The 22,276-nt window shown below is 43.7% G+C and overlaps 1 protein-coding gene across 2 annotated transcripts in view; it reads left to right on the forward strand.

Moving 5' to 3' along the window:
• The window catches only part of CRB1 (crumbs cell polarity complex component 1), a 211,066-nt gene that overhangs the window by 69,136 nt on the left and 119,654 nt on the right, over window positions 1–22,276 (forward strand). The window contains exon 1 of one of the 2 annotated variants that reach the window (XM_056523447.1): window positions 17,164–17,204. The exons of the other annotated variant lie outside the window; for it this stretch is intronic. The gene's annotated coding sequence lies outside the window, so the exon portion shown is untranslated. Of the gene's footprint in view, window positions 1–17,163; window positions 17,205–22,276 lie in introns of those variants that run through there. 2 annotated transcript variants of the gene reach the window in all.

The following is a 22,276-nucleotide window of genomic DNA, read 5'->3' on the forward strand; positions in this document are numbered from 1 at the left end:
GCGCGCGCGCCCTAGAGAGCGGAGCCGCGCGCGCCAGCACATGACAGCAGGGGACCGGGACGGGTAAGTGACCTGGGATGCGATTCGCGAGCGGGCGCGTCCCGCTGTGCGAATCGCATCCCCAACGGCCATGACAGTGCAGCGCTCCCGGTCAGCGGGACCGACCGGGGCGCTGCGGAGAGAGAGACGCCGTAAGCGCTCCGGGGAGGAGCGGGGACCCGGAGCGCTAGGCGTAACAGTACCCCCCCCCTTAGGTCTCCCCTTCTCTTTGTCCGGTAACTGCCTCCCCTGGGATGAGGACACCGGGAAAGAATGGAGGGTTTCCTCAACGGAAGGCAGTACAGCAGGAGTGGGAATGGGGAGGGAGGGCAGAGGGCGAGGCCTGGCACGGGCCAGTGTGACACCAGGACGGGGGCCATGAGGAGGCACCGAGGCTTGCCTGACTGGACTGGGAGGGGGGGAGAGGCACTTCTTATGGCAGGCAGAGTCCATAAAGACCTTAGGGAGACCGGTTACAGGGGGAACCACAGGGTCACGGCAGGGAGTACTGGGAACCGGTTTAAGGCAGTCCTTCAAACAAGAGGTACCCCAGCTCTTGATCTCCCCTGTGGACCAATCCAGGGTTGGGGAATGGTGTTGAAGCCAAGGTAGTCCAAGGAGAATTTCGGAAGTGCAATTGGAGAGGACCAAAAACTAAATTTTTTCGTGATGAGGTCCGATGCACATTAGGAGGGGCTCCGTGCGGTAACGCACGGTGCAATCCAACCTGACTCCGTTGACCGCGGAAATGTAGAGTGGCTTGACGAGACGGGTCACCGGGATGCGGAATTTATTCACCAAGGAATCCAGAACAAAATTCCCAGAGGCACCGGAGTCCAAGCAGGCCACGGCTGAGAGGGAAGAGTTGGCTGAAGGAAAAATCCGTACGGGCACCGTGAGACGTGGAGAAGCCGACTTAGCATCAAGAGACGCCACACCCACGAGAGCTGGGTGCGAGCGTGCGTTTCCCAGACGTGGAGGACGGATAGGGCAATCCACCAAGAAATGTTCGGTACTGGCACAGTACAGACAAAGATTCTCTTCCCTACGGCGATTCCTCTCTTCCAGGGTCAGGCGAGACCGATCCACTTGCATGGCCTCCTCGGCGGGAGGCCTAGGCGTAGATTGCAATGGAGACTGTGGGAGAGGTGTCCAGAGATCTAAGTCTTTTTCCTGGCGGAGCTCTTGATGCCTCTCAGAAAAACGCATGTCAATGCGAGTGGCTAGATGAATGAGTTCATGCAGGTTAGCAGGAGTTTCTCGTGCGGCCAGAACATCTTTAATGTTGCTGGATAGGCCTTTTTTAAAGGTCGCGCAGAGGGCCTCATTATTCCAGGATAGTTCAGAAGCAAGAGTACGGAATTGTATGGCGTACTCGCCTACGGAAGAATTACCCTGGACCAGGTTCAGCAGGGCAGTCTCAGCAGAAGAGGCTCGGGCAGGTTCCTCAAAGACACTTCGAATTTCCGAGAAGAAGGAGTGTACAGAGGCAGTGACGGGGTCATTGCGGTCCCAGAGCGGTGTGGCCCAAGACAGAGCTTTCCCAGACAGAAGGCTGACTACGAAAGCCACCTTAGACCTTTCAGCAGGAAACTGATCCGACATCATCTCCAAGTGAAGGGAACATTGTGAAAGAAAGCCACGGCAAAACTTAGAGTCCCCATCAAATTTGTCCGGCAGGGACAAGCGGAGGCTAGGAGTGGCCACTCGCTGCGGAAGAGGTGCAGGAGCTGGCGGAGGAGATGGTTGTTGCTGCTGTAGCTGAGACTGAAATTGCTGTAGCTGTGACTGAAGCTGCTGTAGCTGCGACTGGAGTTGCTGTGTCATGGTGGTCAAGTACGACAGCTGGTGATCTTGTTGGGCGATCTGTCGGGCTTGCTGGGCGACCAGTGTAGTGAGGTCGACGACAACTGGCAGAGGAACTTCAGCGGGATCCATGGCCGGATCTACTGTCACGATGCCGGCTGGCAGGAGGTGGATCCTCTGTGCCAGAGAGGGATTGGCGTGGACCGTGCTAGTGGACCGGTTCTAAGTCACTACTGGTGTTCACCAGAGCCCGCCGCAAAGCGGGATGGTCTTGCTGCGGCGGTAGTGACCAGGTCGTATCCACTAGCAACGGCTCAACCTCTCTGACTGCTGAAGATAGGCGCGGTACAAGGGAGTAGACAGAAGCAAGGTCGGACGTAGCAGAAGGTCGGGGCAGGCAGCAAGAATCGTAGTCAATAAGGCAAAAGCAGGAGGTCAAGTACACAGTATGGACAAACACAGTAACGCTTTCACTAGGCTCTAAGGCAACAAGATCCGGCAAGAGAGTGCAGGGGCAGTGAACAGATATAGTCTGGGAGCAGGTGGAAGCCAATTAAGCTAATTGGGCCAGGCACCAATCATTAGTGCACTGGCCCTTTAAGTCTCAGGGAGCTGGCGAGCGCGCGCCCTAGAGAGCGGAGCCGCGCGCGCCAGCACATGACAGCAGGGGACCGGGACGGGTAAGTGACCTGGGATGCGATTCGCAAGCGGGCGCGTCCCGCTGTGCGAATCGCATCCCCGACGGTCATGACAGTGCAGCGCTCCCGGTCAGCGGGACCGACCGGGGCGCTGCGGAGAGAGAGACGCCGTAAGCGCTCCGGGGAGGAGCGGGGACCCGGAGCGCTAGGCGTAACAACAACTATGATAACATGTTCCTGATACATGCTACAGACGCTAATATATGTAACACTCTAGGGCCAGAACTATTTATCTCAGTCATTTTGAAATATTATTAATTTATTCATACATTTTAAGGGATATATATCTTATTTTTATTTTTGTGGGAAGGAGGGCAGGATTAAAATATTAGGTTTAAACGCTGGGTGCCGGCTTCGGGGATCACCCAGCCCCGTCGTGATGTCACACCCCATCCCCCTCCATGGAAGTTTATTGGAGTGGGTGTGATCTTCATCACACCTCCGCCCATTGACTTGCATTAAGGGAGCATGGAGTGACATAACAAGGGGGAGGGGCGACCCCTGAAGCCCGCACCAAGTGTATGGAACTAAATTTCCCGAACGCTGGGGATTCCTGCAGATAAAAAACAGATATGAGGGATCATATATGTTCCTAATCTCTGTATCTGAGATATGATTGTGTTTTATAAAAAGCTATCCATTGACGATATACTTATAAACAACACATATATCTTTATGTAAAAGGTAGAGACTGTGACATCTCTGCAGGTCTAGATTTTACATCTAGCCTGATTGTTATCAGTAATTAATATAAATATTAATTACCTGTCTCGTGGTTCCTTTATTGCAGCTGACGGGGGTATGTGTCAGGTATACCTTCTCACTCGGCATCAGTCACCTGTAAAAAAAGCCACAACTATGATAACATGTTCCTGATACATGCTACAGATGCTAATATATGTAACACTCTAAGGCCAGAACTATTTATCTCAGTCATTTTGAAATATTATTTATTTATTGATACATTTTAAGGGATATATATCTTATTTCTATTTTTGTGGGAAGGAGGGCAGGATTAAAATATTGGGTTCATACGCTTGGTGCCGGTTTCGGGGATCACCCAGCCCCCTCGTGACGTCACACCCCATCCCCCTCCATGGAAGTTTATGGGAGTGGGTGTGATCTTCATCACACCTCCACCCATTGACTTGCATTAAGGGGGCATGGAGTGACATAACGAGGGGGGGGCGACCCCCGAAGCCAGCACCAAGCGTTTGGAACAAAATTTCCCAAACTCTAGGGAGTGGAGTACCCCTTTCAGACTTAAATCTGCCGTCAGTCAGCCCACGGACTAAAGTAAACTTGTAAACTCTGCGGTCATTCTAGTCTATTCTTTTACATATTGAAAAAGGGATTCCTGCAGTTAAAAAACAGATATTAGGGATAATAAATGTTCCTAATCTCTGTGCCTGAGATATAATTGTGTTATATAAAAAGCTATCCATAGACGATATACTTATAAAAAACACATATATCTTCATGTATAAGGTAGAGACTGTGACATCTCTGCAGGTCTAGATTTTACATCTAGCCTGATTGTTATCAGTAATTAATATAAATATTAATTACCTGTCTCGTGGTTCCTTTATTGCAGCTGACGGGGTTATATGTCAGGTATACCTTCTCACTGGGCATCAGTCACCTGTAAAAAAGACACAACTATGATAACATGTTCCTGATACATGCTACAGATGCTAATATATATAGCACTCTAGGGCCAGAACTATTTATCTCAGTCAATTGGAAATATTTTTTATTTATTCATGCATTTTAAGGGATATATATCTTATTTTTATGGGAAGGAGTTAGGGATTAAAATATTAGGTTTAACTACTGGGTGACGGCTTCGGGGATCACCCAGCAACCTCGTGACGTCACACCCCATCCCCCTCCATGGAAGTTTATGGGAGTGGGTGTGATCTTCATCACACCTCCACCCATTGACTTGCATTAAGGGGGCATGGAGTGACATAACGAGGGGGGGGGGCGACCCCCGAAGCCCGACCAAGCGTATGGAACTAAATTTCCCGAACGCTGGGGATTCCTGCAGATAAAAAACAGATATTAGGGATCATATATGTTCCTAATCTCTGTATCTGAGATATGATTGTGTTATATAAAAAGCTATCCATAGACGATATACTTATAAACAACACATATATCTTCATGTAAAAGGTAGAGACTGTGACATCTCTGCAGGACTAGATTTTACGTCTAGCCTGATTGTTATCAGTAATTAATATAAATATTAATTACCTATCTCGTGGTTCCTTTATTGCAGCTGACGGGGGTATATGTCAGGTATACCTTCTCACTGGGCATCAGTCACCTGTAAAAAAGACACAACTATGATAACATGTTCCTGATACATGCTAAAGATGCTAATATATGTAACACTCTAGGGCCAGAACTATTTATCTCAGTCAATTTGAAATATTATTAATTTATTCATACATTTTAAAGGATATATATCTTATTTTTTATTTTTGTGGGAAGGAGGGCAGAATTAAAATATTAGGTTCAAACGCTGGGTGCCGGCTTCGGGGATCACCCAGCCCCCTCGTGATGTCACACCCCATCCCCCTCCATGGAAGTTTATGGGAGTGGGTGTGATCTTCATCACACCTCCACCCATTGACTTGCATTAAGGGGGCATGGAGTGACATAACGAGGGGGGGGGGGGCGACCCCCGAAGCCCGCACCAAGCGTTTGGAACTAAATTTCCCGAACTCTGGGGAGTGGAGTACCCCTTTCAGTCTTAAATCTGCCGTCAGTCAGCCCACAAACTAAAGTAAACTTGTAAACTCTGCGGTCATTCTAGTCTATTCTTTTACATATTGAAAAAGGGATTCCTGCAGTTAAAAAACAGATATAAGGGATGATAAATGTTACTAATCTCTGTACCTGAGATATGATTGTGTTATATAAAATGCTATCCATAGACGATATACTTATAAAAACACATATATCTTCATGTAAAAGGTAGAGACTGTGACATCTCTGCAGGTCTAGATTTTACGTCTAGCCTGATTGTTATCAGTAATTAATATAAATATTAATTACCTATCTCGTGGTTCCTTTATTGCAGCTGACGGGGGTATATGTCAGGTATACCTTCTCACTGGGCATCAGTCACCTGTAAAAAAGACACAACTATGATAACATGTTCCTGATACATGCTACAGACGCTAATATATGTAACACTCTAGGGCCAGAACTATTTATCTCAGTCATTTTGAAATATTATTAATTTATTCATACATTTTAAGGGATATATATCTTATTTTTATTTTTGTGGGAAGGAGGGCAGGATTAAAATATTAGGTTTAAACGCTGGGTGCCGGTTTCGGGGATCACCCAGCCCCGTCGTGATGTCACACCCCACCCCCCTCCATGGAAGTTTATTGGAGTGGGTGTGATCTTCATCACACCTCCGCCCATTGACTTGCATTAAGGGAGCATGGAGTGACATAACAAGGGGGAGGGGCGACCCCTGAAGCCCGCACCAAGTGTATGGAACTAAATTTCCCGAACGCTGGGGATTCCTGCAGATAAAAAACAGATATGAGGGATCATATATGTTCCTAATCTCTGTATCTGAGATATGATTGTGTTTTATAAAAAGCTATCCATAGACGATATACTTATAAACAACACATATATCTTTATGTAAAAGGTAGAGACTGTGACATCTCTGCAGGTCTAGATTTTACATCTAGCCTGATTGTTATCAGTAATTAATATAAATATTAATTACCTGTCTCGTGGTTCCTTTATTGCAGCTGACGGGGGTATGTGTCAGGTAAAACCTTCTCACTCGGCATCAGTCACCTGTAAAAAAGCCACAACTATGATAACATGTTCCTGATACATGCTACAGATGCTAATATATGTAACACACTAAGGCAAGAACTATTTATCTCAGTCATTTTGAAATATTATTTATTTATTGATACATTTTAAGGGATATATATCTTATTTCTATTTTTGTGGGAAGGAGGGCAGGATTAAAATATTGGGTTCAAACGCTTGGTGCCGGCTTGGGGGATCACCCAGCCCCCTCGTGACGTCACACCCCATCCCCCTCCATGGAAGTTTATGGGAGTGGGTGTGATCTTCATCACACCTCCACCCATTGACTTGCATTAAGGGGGCATGGAGTGACATAACGAGGGGGGGGGGGGCGACCCCCGAAGCCAGCACCAAGCGTTTGGAACAAAATTTCCCAAACTCTAGGGAGTGGAGTACCCCTTTCAGACTTAAATCTGCCGTCAGTCAGCCCACGGACTAAAGTAAACTTGTAAACTCTGCGGTCATTCTAGTCTATTCTTTTACATATTGAAAAAGGGATTCCTGCAGTTAAAAAACAGATATTAGGGATAATAAATGTTCCTAATCTCTGTGCCTGAGATATAATTGTGTTATATAAAAAGCTATCCATAGACGATATACTTATAAAAAACACATATATCTTCATGTATAAGGTAGAGACTGTGACATCTCTGCAGGTCTAGATTTTACATCTAGCCTGATTGTTATCAGTAATTAATATAAATATTAATTACCTGTCTCGTGGTTCCTTTATTGCAGCTGACGGGGTTATATGTCAGGTATACCTTCTCACTGGGCATCAGTCACCTGTAAAAAAGCCACAACTATGATAACATGTTCCTGATACATGCTACAGATGCTAATATATATAACACTCTAGGGCCAGAACTATTTATCTCAGTCAATTGGAAATATTTTTTATTTATTCATGCATTTTAAGGGATATATATCTTATTTTTATGGGAAGCAGTTAGGGATTAAAATATTAGGTTTAACTACTGGGTGACGGCTTCGGGGATCACCCAGCCCCCTCGTGACGTCACACCCCATCCCCCTCCATGGAAGTTTATGGGAGTGGGTGTGATCTTCATCACACCTCCTCCCATTGACTTGCATTTAGGGGGCATGGAGTGACATAACGAGGGGGGGGGGGGCGACCCCCGAAGCCCGCACCGAGCGTGTGGAACTAAATTTCCCGAACGCTGGGGATTCCTGCAGATAAAAAACAGATATTAGGGATCATATATGTTCCTAATCTCTGTATCTGAGATATGATTGTGTTATATAAAAAGCTATCCATAGACGATATACTTATAAACAACACATATATCTTCATGTAAAAGGTAGAGACTGTGACATTTCTGCAGGTCTAGATTTTACGTCTAGCCTGATTGTTATCAGTAATTATTATAAATATTAATTACCTATCTCGTGGTTCCTTTATTGCAGCTGACGGGGGTATATGTCAGGTATACCTTCTCACTGGGCATCAGTCACCTGTAAAAAAGACACAACTATGATAACATGTTCCTGATACATGCTAAAGATGCTAATATATGTAACACTCTAGGGCCAGAACTATTTATCTCAGTCAATTTGAAATATTATTAATTTATTCATACATTTTAAAGGATATATATCTTATTTTTTATTTTTGTGGGAAGGAGGGCAGAATTAAAATATTAGGTACAAACGCTGGGTGCCGGCTTCGGGGATCAACCAGCCCCCTCGTGACGTCACACCCCATCCCCCTCCATGGAAGTTTATGGGAGTGGGTGTGATCTTCATCACACCTCCACCCATTGACTTGCATTAAGGGGGCATGGAGTGACATAACGAGGGGGGGGGGGCGACCCCCGAAGCCCGCACCAAGCGTTTGGAACTAAATTTCCCGAACTCTGGGGAGTGGAGTACCCCTTTCAGTCTTAAATCTGCCGTCAGTCAGCCCACAATCTAAAGTAAACTTGTAAACTCTGCGGTCATTCTAGTCTATTCTTTTACATATTGAAAAAGGGATTCCTGCAGTTAAAAAACAGATATAAGGGATGATAAATGTTACTAATCTCTGTACCTGAGATATGATTGTATTATATAAAATGCTATCCATAGACGATATACTTAAAAAAACACATATATCTTCATGTAAAAGGTAGAGACTGTGACATCTCTGCAGGTCTAGATTTTACGTCTAGCATGATTGTTATCAGTAATTAATATAAATATTAATTACCTGTCTCGTGGTTCCTTTATTGCAGCTGACGGGGGTATATGTCAGGTATACCTTCTCACTGGGCATCAGTCACCTGTAAAAAAGACACAACTATGAAAACATGTTCCTGATACATGCTACAGACGCTAATATATGTAACACTCTAGGGCCAGAACTATTTATCTCAGTCATTTTGAAATATTATTAATTTATTCATACATTTTAAGGGATATATATCTTATTTTTATTTTTGTGGGAAGGAGGGCAGGATTAAAATATTAGGTTTAAACGCTGGGTGCCGGCTTCGGGGATCACCCAGCCCCGTCGTGATGTCACACCCCATCCCCCTCCATGGAAGTTTATTGGAGTGGGTGTGATCTTCATCACACCTCCGCCCATTGACTTGCATTAAGGGAGCATGGAGTGACATAACAAGGGGGAGGGGCGACCCCTGAAGCCCGCACCAAGTGTATGGAACTAAATTTCCCGAACGCTGGGGATTCCTGCAGATAAAAAACAGATATGAGGGATCATATATGTTCCTAATCTCTGTATCTGAGATATGATTGTGTTTTATAAAAAGCTATCCATAGACGATATACTTATAAACAACACATATATCTTTATGTAAAAGGTAGAGACTGTGACATCTCTGCAGGTCTAGATTTTACATCTAGCCTGATTGTTATCAGTAATTAATATAAATATTAATTACCTGTCTCGTGGTTCCTTTATTGCAGCTGACGGGGGTATGTGTCAGGTAAAACCTTCTCACTCGGCATCAGTCACCTGTAAAAAAGCCACAACTATGATAACATGTTCCTGATACATGCTACAGATGCTAATATATGTAACACACTAAGGCCAGAACTATTTATCTCAGTCATTTTGAAATATTATTTATTTATTGATACATTTTAAGGGATATATATCTTATTTCTATTTTTGTGGGAAGGAGGGCAGGATTAAAATATTGGGTTCAAACGCTTGGTGCCGGCTTCGGGGATCACCTAGCCCCCTCGTGACGTCACACCCCATCCCCCTCCATGGAAGTTTATGGGAGTGGGTGTGATCTTCATCACACCTCCACCCATTGACTTGCATTAAGGGGGCATGGAGTGACATAACGAGGGGGGGGGGGGCGACCCCCTGAAGCCAGCACCAAGCGTTTGGAACAAAATTTCCCAAACTCTAGAGAGTGGAGTACCCCTTTCAGACTTAAATCTGCCGTCAGTCAGCCCACGGACTAAAGTAAACTTGTAAACTCTGCGGTCATTCTAGTCTATTCTTTTACATATTGAAAAAGGGATTCCTGCAGTTAAAAAACAGATATTAGGGATAATAAATGTTCCTAATCTCTGTGCCTGAGATATAATTGTGTTATATAAAAAGCTATCCATAGACGATATACTTATAAAAAACACATATATCTTCATGTATAAGGTAGAGACTGTGACATCTCTGCAGGTCTAGATTTTACATCTAGCCTGATTGTTATCAGTAATTAATATAAATATTAATTACCTGTCTCGTGGTTCCTTTATTGCAGCTGACGGGGTTATATGTCAGGTATACCTTCTCACTGGGCATCAGTCACCTGTAAAAAAGCCACAACTATGATAACATGTTCCTGATACATGCTACAGATGCTAATATATATAACACTCTAGGGCCAGAACTATTTATCTCAGTCAATTGGAAATATTTTTTATTTATTCATGCATTTTAAGGGATATATATCTTATTTTTATGGGAAGGAGTTAGGGATTAAAATATTAGGTTTAACTACTGGGTGACGGCTTCGGGGATCACCCAGCCCCCTCGTGACGTCACACCCCATCCCCCTCCATGGAAGTTTATGGGAGTGGGTGTGATCTTCATCACACCTCCTCCCATTGACTTGCATTTAGGGGGCATGGAGTGACATAACGAGGGGGGGGGGCGACCCCCAAAGCCCGCACCGAGCGTGTGGAACAAAATTTCCCGAACGCTGGGGATTCCTGCAGATAAAAAACAGATATTAGTGATCATATATGTTCCTAATCTCTGTATCTGAGATATGATTGTGTTATATAAAAAGCTATCCATAGACGATATACTTATAAACAACACATATATCTTCATGTAAAAGGTAGAGACTGTGACATTTCTGCAGGTCTAGATTTTACGTCTAGCCTGATTGTTATCAGTAATTAATATAAATATTAATTACCTATCTCGTGGTTCCTTTATTGCAGCTGACGGGGGTATATGTCAGGTATACCTTCTCACTGGGCATCAGTCACCTGTAAAAAAGACACAACTATGATAACATGTTCCTGATACATGCTAAAGATGCTAATATATGTAACACTCTAGGGCCAGAACTATTTATCTCAGTCAATTTGAAATATTATTAATTTATTCATACATTTTAAAGGATATATATCTTATTTTTTATTTTTGTGGGAAGGAGGGCAGAATTAAAATATTAGGTACAAACGCTGGGTGCCGGCTTCGGGGATCAACCAGCCCCCTCGTGACGTCACACCCCATCCCCCTCCATGGAAGTTTATGGGAGTGGGTGTGATCTTCATCACACCTCCACCCATTGACTTGCATTAAGGGGGCATGGAGTGACATAACGAGGGGGGGGGGGGGGCGACCCCCGAAGCCCGCACCAAGCGTTTGGAACTAAATTTCCCGAACTCTGGGGAGTGGAGTACCCCTTTCAGTCTTAAATCTGCCGTCAGTCAGCCCACAATCTAAAGTAAACTTGTAAACTCTGCGGTCATTCTAGTCTATTCTTTTACATATTGAAAAAGGGATTCCTGCAGTTAAAAAACAGATATAAGGGATGATAAATGTTACTAATCTCTGTACCTGAGATATGATTGTATTATATAAAATGCTATCCATAGACGATATACTTAAAAAAACACATATATCTTCATGTAAAAGGTAGAGACTGTGACATCTCTGCAGGTCTAGATTTTACGTCTAGCATGATTGTTATCAGTAATTAATATAAATATTAATTACCTGTCTCGTGGTTCCTTTATTGCAGCTGACGGGGGTATATGTCAGGTATACCTTCTCACTGGGCATCAGTCACCTGTAAAAAAGACACAACTATGAAAACATGTTCCTGATACATGCTACAGACGCTAATATATGTAACACTCTAGGGCCAGAACTATTTATCTCAGTCATTTTTAAATATTATTAATTTATTCATACATTTTAAGGGATATATATCTTATTTTTATTTTTGTGGGAAGGAGGGCAGGATTAAAATATTAGGTTTAAACGCTGGGTGCCGGCTTCGGGGATCACCCAGCCCCGTCGTGATGTCACACCCCATCCCCCTCCATGGAAGTTTATTGGAGTGGGTGTGATCTTCATCACACCTCCGCCCATTGACTTGCATTAAGGGAGCATGGAGTGACATAACAAGGGGGAGGGGCGACCCCTGAAGCCCGCACCAAGTGTATGGAACTAAATTTCCCGAACGCTGGGGATTCCTGCAGATAAAAAACAGATATGAGGGATCATATATGTTCCTAATCTCTGTATCTGAGATATGATTGTGTTTTATAAAAAGCTATCCATAGACGATATACTTATAAACAACACATATATCTTTATGTAAAAGGTAGAGACTGTGACATCTCTGCAGGTCTAGATTTTACATCTAGCCTGATTGTTATCAGTAATTAATATAAATATTAATTACCTGTCTCGTGGTTCCTTTATTGCAGCTGACGGGGGTATGTGTCAGGTATACCTTCTCACTCGGCATCAGTCACCTGTAAAAAAGCCACAACTATGATAACATGTTCCTGATACATGCTACAGATGCTAATATATGTAACACTCTAAGGCCAGAACTATTTATCTCAGTCATTTTGAAATATTATTTATTTATTGATACATTTTAAGGGATATATATCTTATTTCTATTTTTGTGGGAAGGAGGGCAGGATTAAAATATTGGGTTCAAACGCTTGGTGCCGGCTTCGGGGATCACCCAGCCCCCTCGTGACGTCACACCCCATCCCCCTCCATGGAAGTTTATGGGAGTGGGTGTGATCTTCATCACACCTCCACCCATTGACTTGCATTAAGGGGGCATGGAGTGACATAACGAGGGGGGCGACCCCCGAAGCCAGCACCAAGCGTTTTGAACAAAATTTCCCAAACTCTAGGGAGTGGAGTACCCCTTTCAGACTTAAATCTGCCGTCAGTCAGCCCACGGACTAAAGTAAACTTGTAAACTCTGCGGTCATTCTAGTCTATTCTTTTACATATTGAAAAAGGGATTCCTGCAGTTAAAAAACAGATATTAGGGATAATAAATGTTCCTAATCTCTGTGCCTGAGATATAATTGTGTTATATAAAAAGCTATCCATAGACGATATGCTTATAAAAAACACATATATCTTCATGTATAAGGTAGAGACTGTGACATCTCAGCAGGTCTAGATTTTACATCTAGCCTGATTGTTATCAGTAATTAATATAAATATTAATTACCTGTCTCGTGGTTTCTTTATTGCAGCTGACGGGGTTATATGTCAGGTATACCTTCTCACTGGGCATCAGTCACCTGTAAAAAAGACACAACTATGATAACATGTTCCTGATACATGCTACAGATGCTAATATATATAACACTCTAGGGCCAGAACTATTTATCTCAGTCAATTGGAAATATTTTTTATTTATTCATGCATTTTAAGGGATATATATCTTATTTTTATGGGAAGGAGTTAGGGATTAAAATATTAGGTTTAACTACTGGGTGACGGCTTCGGGGATCACCCAGCCCCCTCGTGATGTCACACCCCATCCCCCTCCATGGAAGTTTATGGGAGTGGGTGTGATCTTCATCACACCTCCTCCCATTGACTTGCATTTAGGGGGCATGGAGTGACATAACGAGGGGGGGGGGGGGGCGACCCCCGAAGCCCGCACCAAGCGTATGGAACTAAATTTCCCGAACGCTGGGGATTCCTGCAGATAAAAAACAGATATTAGGGATCATATACGTTCCTAATCTCTGTATCTGAGATATGATTGTGTTATATAAAAAGCTATCCATAGACGATATACTTATAAACAACACATGTATCTTCATGTAAAAGGTAGAGACTGTGACATCTCTGCAGGTCTAGATTTTACGTCTAGCCTGATTGTTATCAGTAATTAATATAAATATTAATTACCTATCTCGTGGTTCCTTTATTGCAGCTGACGGGGGTATATGTCAGGTATACCTTCTCACTGGGCATCAGTCACCTGTAAAAAAGACACAACTATGATAACATGTTCCTGATACATGCTAAAGACGCTAATATATGTAACACTCTAGGGCCAGAACTATTTATCTCAGTCATTTTGAAATATTATTAATTTACCCATACATTTTAAAGGATATGTATCTTATTTTTTATATTTGTGGGAAGGAGGGCAGGATTAAAATATTAGGTTCAAACGCTGGGTGCCGGCTTCGGGGATCACCCAGCCCCCTCGTGATGTCACACCCCATCCCCCTCCATGGAAGTTTATGGGAGTGGGTGTGATCTTCATCACACCTCCACCCATTGACTTGCATTAAGGGGGCATGGAGTGACATAACGAGGGGGGGGGGCGACCCCCGAAGCCCGCACCAAGCGTTTGGAACTAAATTTCTCGAACTCTGGGGAGTGGAGTACCCCTTTCAGTCTTAAATCTGCCGTCAGTCAGCCCACAAACTAAAGTAAACTTGTAAACTCTGCGGTCATTCTAGTCTATTCTTTTACATATTGAAAAAGGGATTCCTGGGGTTAAAAAACAGATATAAGGGATGATAAATGTTACTAATCTCTGTACCTGAGATATGATTGTGTTCTATAAAATGCTATCCATAGACGATATACTTATAAAAACACATATATCTTCATGTAAAAGGTAGAGACTGTGACATCTCTGCAGGTCTAGATTTTACGTCTAGCCTGATTGTTATCAGTAATTAATATAAATATTAATTACCTATCTCGTGGTTCCTTTATTGCAGCTGATGGGGGTATATGTCAGGTATACCTTCTCACTGGGCATCAGTCACCTGTAAAAAAGACACCACTATGATAACATGTTCCTGATACATGCTACAGACGCTAATATATGTAACACTCTAGGGCCAGAACTATTTATCTCAGTCATTATGAAATATTATTAATTTATTCATACATTTTAAGGGATTTATATCTTATTTTTATTTTTGTGGGAAGGAGGGCAGGATTAAAATATTAGGTTTAAACGCTGGGTGCCGGCTTCGGGGATCACCCAGCCCCGTCGTGATGTCACACCCCATCCCCCTACATGGAAGTTTATTGGAGTGGGTGTGATCTTCATCACACCTCCACCCATTGACTTGAATTAAGGGAGCATGGAGTGACATAACAAGGGGGAGGGGCGACCCCCAAAGCCCGCACCAAGCGTATGGAACTAAATTTCCCGAACGCTGGGGATTCCTGCAGATAAAAAACAGATATGAGGGATCATATATGTTCCTAATCTCTGTATCTGAGATATGATTGTGTTATATAAAAAGCTATCCATAGACGATATACTTATAAACAACACATATATCTTCATGTAAAAGGTAGAGACTGTGACATCTCTGCAGGTCTAGATTTTACATCTAGCCTGATTGTTATCAGTAATTGATATAAATATTAATTACCTGTCTCGTGGTTCCTTTATTGCAGCTGACAGGGGTATGTGTCAGGTATACCTTCTCACTCGGCATCAGTCACCTGTAAAAAAGACACAACTATGATAACATGTTCCTGATACATGCTACAGATGCTAATATATGTAACACTCTAAGGCCAGAACTATTTATTAGGGTACATTCGCACTGGCGTTTTACAGTAAGCTTACCGCTAGGAGTTTAAGCTGCGGCAAAAAATTTGCCGCAGCTCATACTTGAAGCAGGAAACCTACTGTAAACCCGTCCGTGTGAATGTACCCTGTACATTCACATGGGGGGGGGGGGGGGGGGGCAAACCTCCAGCTGTTTCAAAACTACAACTCCCAGCATGTACTGACAGACCGTGCATGCTGGGAGATGTAGTTATGCAACAACTGGAGGTACGCAACTACAACTCCTAGCATGTTGAGACAGTTGTCTGGGCGTGCTGGGATTTGCAGTTTTGCAACATCTGGAGGTCTACAGTTTAGAGACCACTGCACAGTGATTTCCAAACTGTGGACCTCCAGATGTTGCAAAACTACAAATTCCAGCATGCCCAGACAGCAAACTGCTATGCGGGCATGCTGGGAGTTGTAGTTTTGCAAGATCTAGAGGGTAACAGTTCACTGCACAGTGATCTCCAAACTTTGACCCTCCAGCTGTTGCAAAACTACAAATCCCAGCATGACAGCTGTCTGGGCATGCTGGGAGTTGTAGTTTTGCAACATCTGGAGGGCAACAGTGTAGAGACCACTGTGTTGTGGTCTCAAACTGTAGCACTCTAGATGTTGCTAAGCAGCCAGCCGCACGACATGCCGCCTGCGATCGTCGCCCGCAGGGTAAGTTGATCTTCGGCGCCGGTCCCCTTCGTTTCCCTGTCCTGCCCCGCCTATTGTGGGTGGGCAGAACAGGGAAAATGAAAGTTAACCCCCCCGCACCCGATCTGCTATTAGACGTCGCTTCTAGATGCCCAATAGCAGGGATAGGAGGGGTGGCACCCCTGCCACCTCACTCCTATCTCTTCAGGGGGATCGTGGGTCACCATAAACCCGTAATGACCCGGAATCGCGCAAATCGCAAGTGTGAATTCACTTGCGATTTGCACCGATCGCCTACATGGGGGGTCTGATGACCCCCCTGGACATTTTCGCGGGGTGCCTGCTGATCGATATCAGCAGTCACCCCGGTCCGGTCCCCGCCCAGCGCGCGTCTGGGACCAAAATTCCCACGGGCGTACAGGTACGCCCTTGGTCCTTAAGTACCAGGGAGTAAAGGCGTACCTGTATGCCCTTGGTCCTTAACAGGTTAATGCATTATGTGAAATTTTACATATTTAAATGTACCAGGATTACAATATTATTTGAGAGATATAAGATTTCTAATCCTCCATGTACTCACATTGTTTTGATAACTGTTGCCCTTGGTTATGACCCATTATGGCGGGGTAACACAAGCTCAGTTCAGCTGCAGTCTCCTGAAGTTAATGGCAGTTTGTCTCCACTGTGCTTATAAGCAAGGAGGATTGTGGGAAAGTGTGTGCTCTGTTGCCTGACAACATTAGGGTTAGAGCAGTGGTGTCCAAACTGCGACCCTCTAGATCAGTGGTATTCAACCTGTGGACCTTCAGATGTTGCAAAACTACAACTCCCAGCATGCCCAGGCAGCCAACGACTGTTGGCTGTCCGGGCATGCTGGGAGTTGTAGTTTTGCAACATCTGGAGGTCCTCAAGTTGAAGACCACTGCTCTAGATGTTGCAAAACTACAACTCCTATCATGCCTGGACATGCCTGAACAACTATTGGTTGCCGCTATCATCAGTTGGATGCAACCAATGGCTGTCTGGGCATGCTGGGAGTTGAAGTTTTGCAACATCTGGAGGACTGCAGTTTGGATACCACTGGGTTAGAGCTCAGAGAGGAAACTCGGTGATCAAATCCAGGGATATAAGTTTTTTTCCTTAAAAACAGCACATTTATAACCCCTCCCCCCTTTTTTTTTTTTTTTTTTTACATTTGTACCCCTTTGATTATATGTGTGGGGCACACATCTGATTTTACCAAATTTGCTTTGTGGGACAATCCTGTTAAGGAAAATTCAATGTATGCATTTCTTTTTATGATTCAGTATTAAAAGTCAAACATGAAATCCAGCATTATAATAGTTAAATATACATTATTTCAACCTAAATTTTTTTTTAACGTTATAACAGGAGGTCATGTTAAAGGTTACAGATCTCTTATATCACTTCCCTGTCACCCCCATTAGTAGGTCACATACACTGAACATATAGGTGTGTTTTAGACAGTTAGGTGCTTCCCTTTCTATTTACCGAAAACTCTACATATAGGGGAGACTTATCAAAACCAGTGCAGAGAAAAAATTGACTAGTTGCCCATAGCAACCAATCAAATAACTTATTTTTCAGAGGCCTTGTTGAAAATGATAAAAGCTGATCTGATTGGTTGCTATGGGCAACGGGTCAACGTTATGGGGGAGATTTATTAAAACCTGTCTAGAGGAAAAGTTGCTGAGTTGCCCATAGCAACCAATCAGATTTCTTCTTTCATTTTTGAAAAGGCCTCTACATAATAAAAGAAGTGATCTGATTGGTTGCTATGGGCAACTCAGCAACTTTTCCTCTGCACAGGTTTTGATGAATCTTCCCCTTTGTCTCCACTGGTTTTGATAAATCTCCCCCTTTGTGTAATAGAATTGAATAGACAGTATATACTTGGTCATTTGTGAACATCTTCTGCTCTTTGTCTGCGCTCCCTCTGATCGCTAATGCCTGAACTGTACTAGTGGCTGGTAGAGATAGCTCCAAACACTTGATGATGTCACATGTGTGATGTCATAAGGGAAGGTTATCAAAGAAAGCCGGTAAGGCCACTATATGATTTTATAGTGTTATTTTTAATGGGGCCTGTCAGGCTTCCTTTGTGATATCTAACATTTTACCAGGCAAAATATTAAAGAAGGTTGTGCAATATATAAAAAAAAATCCCCATTATGTGAAAAATAAAAATTATCTTAGAAGGCGAGGAGGAGGAAGAAAAAAAACAAGAAAAGAAATGAAAAGCAATGAATTGGGAAGGGTTAATAGGGTCTGTCACATTTCTGATACACGGGGCTGTATTTGCAACCAGGAACCTGGGGGAGACAGCATAAGAAAAATGATAAATTCTTATGATGTAGCTGCTCCCGCCACGATGTGTCCTACAGGAAAATAATGAACCTTAGTTAAATCCAAATGAGTCAGAACAGCCGCTCATTACATTGTGGATTTGTGACTGATTTCACCATTTTCTGTGTATAGGATGAGAGATCCAAGGTGAAAGCCGTTAGAAAGAAAACAGCAACTCAACTTCATAAGCTAATAACTATTGGAAGGATTAAGATTTTTTAATAGAAGTAATTTACAAATCTGTTTAACTTTCCGGAGCCAGTTGATATATATAAAAAAGTTTTGGCCTGGAATACCCCTTTAAGGGTACTCAAGGGGAATTTTTTTTTTTTATCAACTGGTTCCAGAAAGTTAAAAAGATTTGAAAGTTACTTCTATTAAAAAATCTTAATCCTTCCAGTACTTATCAGCTGTTGACACCTCTGTCCACATCAGGAACTGTCCAGAGCAGGAGAGGTTTGCTATGGGGAATTGTTCCTGCTCTGGACAGAGGTGTCAGCAGAGAGCACCGTGTACAGACAGAAAAGAAATTCAAAAAGAAATTAACTTCCCCTGTATTATACAGCAGCTGATAAGAACTGGAAAGATTCAGATGTTTTAATAGGAGTAATTTACAAATCTGTTTTATAAAACTTTCTGGCACCGGTTGATTAGAAAGAAAAAAAAGTATTCCATCAGAGTACCTCTTAAAGGTGAAAATGGGTCCTTAAAGGGTAGTCCAGTGCTGAAAACGTATCCCCTATCCTAAGGATAGGGGATAAGTTTTCGCAATCTCCTGTAAAGGGGCCCCACTCGCTGGCCAGATATTGGGTGTCGACCACCGCACGAAGCAGCGGCCGACATGCCCCCTCAATACATCGCTATGGCAGAGCCGGAGATTGCTGAAGGCAGCGCTCCGGCTCTGCCATAGAGTTGTCTTGAGGGGACGTGTCAGCCGCCGCTTCGTGCGGTGGTCAACACACCCCCTTCTCTCGGGCTGCCGTGGCCCCGTACAGGAGATTGCGGGGGGCCCCAGCGGTCGGACCCCCGCAATCTTAAACTTATCCCCTATCCTTTGGATAGGGGATACGTTTTTCATCACTGGATTTCTCCTTTAAGGGGTTAAACAAAGAAAAAAATGTCCAATAATAAAACAAGTACTTGTTTTCTCATTATACAAATTAAAAATCTAACCAACAAAAAATTAGAATTGTTATTGTGACCTGTGGAAATGTCCAAATACCATTCAACACTACTACAACTCCCAGCATGTCCTTACTGTAAGGGCATGCTGGGAGTTGTAGTCATGCAGCGGGGGCAGGTGACAAGCTTGTCACCCGCTTGCACATCTGACCCCAGCCCTGCTGCATGACTACAACTCCCATTATGTCCTTACTGTAAGGGCATGCTGGGAGTGCGGTGCGCTGCGGTATTTTCCTTGGTTTTTTTCCTTCTCATTTCAGATTCGTGTATCCTGTGGACTACAACAATGACAAGTGTTTTTTTGTTTAGTTTTTTTGTTTAATCTTCATAAAATGGTTAACGAGGGCTTTTGAGGGAGTGTTTTATTGAATAAAAGTTTTTTAAACATTCTTTTTTTTTTTTTTTTTACTTTACAGGCTTAGTAGTGGAAGCTGTCTTATAGACAAACTCCATTACTAAGCCAAGGCTTAGCGTTAGCACCAAAAACAGCTAGCAATAACCCCCAATTATTACCCCGGTATCCACCACGACAGGGGTGCTGGGAAGAGCCGCTAACAACAGGCCCGGTGCACCAAATATAGCGCTCCTGGGTCTAGGAGGTAACAAGCTGGCATTATTTAGGATAGGGAGGGCCAGTAACAATGGTCCTCATCCACCCTGGTAACGTCAGGCTGTTGCTGCTTGGTTGGTATTTGGCTGAGAATGAAAATATGGGGAATCCTATGTGGTTTTTATCATAAATAATTAAATAATAAAAGAAAAATGCATAGGATTCCCTGTATTTTTATTCTCAGCCAGATACCAACCAAACAGCAATAGCCTGATGTTACCAGGGTGGGCGAGGACCATTGTTACTGGCCCTCCCCAGCCTAAATAATGCCAGCCTGTTACTGCCTAGGCCAAGGAGTGCCGACAACCCCATGGCGGTGGGTACCTAGGTAATAATCGAGGGTTAGCGCTAGCTGTTTTTGGGGCTAACCCTAAGATCCGGCTTAGTAATGGACTCCGTCTATAAGACGGCTTCCACTACTAAGTAAGGTAAATAAAAATAAAAAAACACATTTAAAAAACTTTTATTCCAAAGAGCACTCCCCCCCACAAGCCCTCGTTACAAAATGTTGTTAATATTAATATTAAACAAAAAAAATGCTGGTCATCGTAGTCCACCAAATCTGAAGTAGCCCACAGGATAGACGGATCTGAAATGACAAAAAAAAATGGGTTAGTACATTTAGGGGGAAAAGTGGTAAAAAAAATTTAATAAACACTTTTGTCAACGGAGAAAGTTGGACTGCACTGTGCGCTACCGCACAGAACCCCTGCCTATGAGCATTGGACTGCATCATGAAAAAATTGAATTTTTTGTTCTGCCCAACTGCACCTCTGAAGTTCTTCTCGGCCTGCCGTGGCTCCAACGTCATGCTCCTACCCTCAACTGGACCACCGGGGAGATCAAAAGTTGGGGTCCTTCTTGTCTCAAACGATGCCTCACATCTGCTCCCACTTGTCAAACCTCTGTGGCTCCACCTATACCGGGCCTTCCCAAGGCCTACCAGGACTTTTCAGATGTTTTTTGCAAAAAGCAAGCAGAGATCATACCACCTCATAGGCCTTATAATTGTCCCATTGACCTCCTTCCTGGTACCACTCCGCCCCGGGGGCAGCATCTACCCTCTGTCTGCCCCAGAGACTCAAGCCATGTCTGAGTATATCCAAGAGAACCTAAAGAGAGGTTTTATCCGGAAGTCCTCATCCCCTGCTGGAGCGGGATTCTTCTTTGTTTCTAAAAAGGATGGATCCTTACAACCATGCATTGACTACCGCGGTTTAAATAAAATTACCCACAAAAACCGCTATCCCCTGCCTTTGATCTCTGAACTCTTTGACCGTCTTTGCAGAGCTAATATATTCACTAAATTGTACTTAAGGAGTGCGTATAATCTTATTCGCATCAGGAAGGGCGATGAGTGGAAGACCGCGTTCAATACTAGAGATGGATATTTTGAATATCTTGTTATGCCCTTTGGGCTCTGCAACGCCCCTGCAGTCTTCCAGGACTTCGTTAATGAGATATTTCGGGACTCATTGTATACCTGTGTTGGGGTTTACTTGGATGACATCTTGATTTTTTCCTCTAACTTAGTCGTCATGTCTGTCTAGTGCTCCAAAGACTTTGTGAAAACCACCTGTATGCTAAAATTGAAAAAATGTCTCTTTGAATGCAACAGTCTTCCTTTCCTAGGTTACCTAGTCTCTGGCCAAGGGCTTCAAATGGATCCAGATAAACTGTCAGCGGTTTTGGATTGGCCACGCCCTTCTGGACTCCACGCTGTCCAACGCTTCCTGGGATTTGCCAACTATTACCGACAGTTTATTCCCCACTTCTCCACCATTGTGGACCCTATTGTGGCCCTGACCAGGAAGAATGCTAATCCTAAATCATGGCCTCCTCAAGCAGATGAGGCCTTCAATCGTCTCAAAACTGCCTTTGCTTCTGCACCAGTGCTGTCCAGACCTGATCCATTGAAGCCATTCTTCCTGGAAGTTGACGCTTCCTCAGTCGGAGCCGGAGCCATACTTCTTCAAAAAAACGCTACCGGACGTAAC

Source organism: Hyla sarda, chromosome 6 (assembly GCF_029499605.1).
Source record: "Hyla sarda isolate aHylSar1 chromosome 6, aHylSar1.hap1, whole genome shotgun sequence".
Lineage (NCBI taxonomy): Eukaryota > Metazoa > Chordata > Amphibia > Anura > Hylidae > Hyla > Hyla sarda.